Below are 4,123 nucleotides of genomic sequence, written 5' to 3' on the forward strand. Positions count from 1 at the left end.
ACAGCACAACTTCTATTCTTACAGTAGTAAAATATTTATCCTGTAAGGCTAAGCAAAATAGCACATTTACTTAATTACATATTGTAACGTGAGGTAATTGATGCCTTTCTGCTACAAATAAAAACGGATTTATGCACACAATAGCACTTTAGCTGACATGCACAGTTGCATGGTGGATCTCAATGCTGACTAAATTGACAGCTTTAAACTGCCTATAACTCAGGAGAATGGAGGCCGTTTGCATGCTGACTCCTGCCAGCATTGAATTTGGCTGCTCTATTCAGTGAGACTCTTTGTCTCTCGTTTTATGAACTAGCCCTCCAAAGGTTGCCCTGAACTGGAGTTCCGAGATGTCGGGAGCTTGTGTCTCCCTCCTGATTGAAAAAGACAGCCGCGTCCTCAGTTGCCAGCCCTTTCCACGTGTGCCTCCGTACCTCTGTACTTTACTTCCGCACCTCCTCTCAGTCTCAGTGTGCTTTTCTCTTTCCTTCTAGTTGTAGAATTTCCACTCGGCCAGCCTTCCTGTGGTTCGGGATGATGTCTGTTTTGTCTTTTAGTTGTATTTTTGAAGTGGTTGTGCGAGACAGCAATTTCCGGTGTTTACCTATGCCGCCACCTTGGTTTCTCTCTGTCCTGAGCATTTTAAAGTGATGAGCAGCACCTGTGGCCTCAAGCCAATAGGTGCCAATAGCATCCCTTGCCCCAGTTGTGATACAAAAAAACACAACACTCTCCAGACATTGCCTGACGTCCCTTGGAGGAAGGGGAGTGGGTAGAATCACTCCCAGATGAGAACCACTGAGTTATATTTCTTCCTTTTGTGTATGTGTATGTTTTGTTGTTGTTGTTGTTGTTGTTAATCCTCACCAGAGGATATGTTTTTCCATTGATTTTTAGAGAGAGTGAGAAGAAGGGATGGGGAGAGAGAGAGAGAAACATCTATGTGAGAGAGACACATCAATTGGTTTCCTCCTGCACGAGCCCCGAATGGGGCCCAGAATCGAACCCTAGACTCTTTGGTTCGTGGTCAGCACTCTAACCACTGAACGAACCACATTGGCCATGGCATGGTTCTTCCTTTCGCTTCAGTCTCCTTCAGATCTCCCCTTTGTTCCCTGTCTCTCCATTCCCCCTCTCTCTGCTCCTCAAATTGCAGTTGCCCCATTGGCACTGCTCTGAGCCCCCAGATCCCCCATAGGGATCCAGAAGAGAAAGGGTCTCTCAACAATGGCAGAGGCAAGAGCTTCCCACATGAGACCACCCCCAGTGCAAGGTCCCGGGAGGAGATGATGGCTTCCAAAATGACCGAGTGCCAGTGTCCCTAGGTGAGCACCCACCTGGCAGGGTACAGCCGAGACCTGCCTGCCAGGCATCACCCAAGTTTTCTCCAGACCAGTTGGGGACTTCTGGTTCCAGGATGCCCACACTTTGCCTGCCAATGCCCAGGCCCTCCAGCAGATCTAAGACACAAAAGCCCACACACAGAAATTCCTCGAAAGGGCTTTTCCCAGCCCATCTTTAAGTATCAGGGTAGCCGGACTCAAAAGAAACTCATATGAAAGGAAACTAATTTAGAAGGTGCCACTTTCCATCAGTGGGACCTACCACAGTAGGAAAGTGGGGAAGTCCCTCAGGCTGCCTGAGTCATAAATGTGGCCCATAAAATGTATCGAGAATAGCCCTCTTGGGAGCAACCAAGAACAGCCAGAAACTTCGTCTTCAAACCTCTTGGCCCCTGGTTTTTTCCCATTGCCTGTCTTCAGGGGCAAAGACAAACCAGGCTTGGTCATACTCCTATGTTCAAATGGAAAATAACTTCTGAGTTTGCTAAATATCATATGCTGGCGTGTTCCTATCTCAGTTGATCTATTATAATCAGAATGTAAGTCTCTTGAGGACTTAGACATCCATGAACCCCATCTGTCGGGCATGTGGTAGACACTCATGCCATTGCAGGAAAGTGACAATGGTGGCAGAACTCTGCCTTCAAAGTGAAGACTGTGCCTGGTAAGTTCTCTTCAGACAAATGTCCCTGGGCAGGGATCGGGTCTGGAACAGCCAGCCTGTGTTCCCTCCACCTCACCTGCAGCTCACCTCCTGCCACACGTTGGGTGAGATCCGATTAAAATTAAGAGTTTCCCCTGTCCCATGAAAAGACCAAGAAGCGCATCTTTCAGATCCACACAAGCAGAGATGAAGGAAGGCACGTTATAGTGTACCTTGGTTCTGGTGAGAATGTTCTGGATGTTCGGATGTACTTAAGCTCCTGCACTCCCACCTCTGAATCAGGCACCCTCAGTCCACAGTGGGAGGTTCCACCCTGTCTGTGGAAAAGGAAGGGGAACCTGTTTCCACAGTGTTACCCACTGGACAAACACCAAGCCTGGCTAAACGCCTGTGTCCAGCAGCTGAACGTGGCCAAAGGAGAACATGCAACCATGCTGGCCAACCTCCCTCTCCATCGTGCCCTTGGCCTTCAGCAAGTCTTCCTGCTGCTGAGGGACCACACCCATTTCTCTATCGTTTTCTTCTCTCCTCAACAACTATTTCATACATTCCCTCTCCTCACACCTCCAGCACCCCTGCATCTTGTTGCTATTTCACTGAGAGAATAGAGGCAACCAGAAGAGAATGGGGCACGGCCTCTGAGATGAGAGCTGAGGTCTGCTGCAGGCGGGGTCTCCAGGGAAGGTTTACTTCCTAGCCCTAGGGTGCCCAGGTGCCCAGCTCCCCAGACCTGACACTACCCAGAGCACAACATCATGTGAGGAGGCCACAATGCTTACCCAAGTGCATTACCGAGACTGGCTGGAAAGCCCCTGGGGTTAGACTATGGTGTCGGAATTTCTTCCTTTCTTATTGGACAAATGCATGGCCTGCAGATGGACAGGAATAGATTAAAGGAGATACATCTTCAATTTGAGGATAATTCAACCAATATTCCTTTCTAGGTTCCAGGAATATAGCTGTGGATAAGAAAATGGAGTTTCCAAAACGTTGGGGGAGATGGACCTGAAACACATTCATACTGGTATAGGATTGCAAATTGCGTTGATCCTGTGAAGGAAAGCAACAAGGAGGGGAGGGAGAGGGTGAGAGACAGGAGAGAGAGATTGAGAGAGAGAAAGAGATTGAGATTTGAAGGTGCTACACTGCTAACTTTGAAAACGGAGGAAGAGGCCACAAGCCAAGGAATGTAAGTGGCCTTCAGAAGCTGGAAAAGGAAGGAGCAGATTCTGCCCTGGAGCCTCCAGAAAGAACCAGCCCTGTAACACCTTGACTTTGGCCCAGTGAGACCCACGTTAAACTTGTGACCTACAGAACTGTAAGATAATAAGCGTGTGTTATTTTCATCCACTAGATTTGTGGTGATTGGTTACAACAGTAATGGGACACTAGTAAGAGACTTAAATGTCTTCTGCTGCAATCCATTCCTTGAGTGACGAAATACTAAAAAAGGAAAATTAGGTAATATTACAGAGCCGCAAAACAACACATACTATGCTAAATCAAATGCAAAAATAGTAAGTATCTTGACAGTTGAGGAGTTCAGCGAGAAAATGCCCAGGCTGCTGAACACAACAATCTAGAACAAAGCCTCTCCAGGCCCACACAAGCAAGAGCAGCTTACCTGAGACATCATCTAGTGTCAATTACGCTGAACAGCCCTACAAAAAAAGATGAAGGTTGGGGAACAGTTAAGTGCCTGTGTTCCAGGATTAACAAGAATCCCACTTCATGCCTCCTGGGATATTTAATCATAAAGTCTACAGGGTGCTCACCAGGAGGAGCTCTGTACACATAAACAATTAAGAACAACTCGGTTTAACCACAAAATATGTTACTTTCTTATGACCTACTTGAGGCCCAGTGCACAAATTCGTGCATGGGTGGGATCTGGCCAGCCCGCCCCAATCGAGGTGGATTGGGGCTGGGCCTGTCGGGAAGAGGGGATGGTGGGAGATTGACCAGCCTGCCCTCCCTAATCGGGCCCAATCAGGGCCGGGCCCGGCTGGGGGGAGGGGCTGCAGGGTGATTGGCCAGTGGGCCCGCCCTGATTGGGGTTGGGGGGCTGATTTGGGCTGGGGTCAACCATGGGGAGGGGTTGTGGATGGTGGGCCAG

The sequence above is a fragment of the Myotis davidii genome, unplaced genomic scaffold (genome assembly GCF_000327345.1).
Source record: "Myotis davidii unplaced genomic scaffold, ASM32734v1 scaffold77, whole genome shotgun sequence".
Taxonomy (NCBI): Eukaryota; Metazoa; Chordata; class Mammalia; order Chiroptera; family Vespertilionidae; genus Myotis; species Myotis davidii.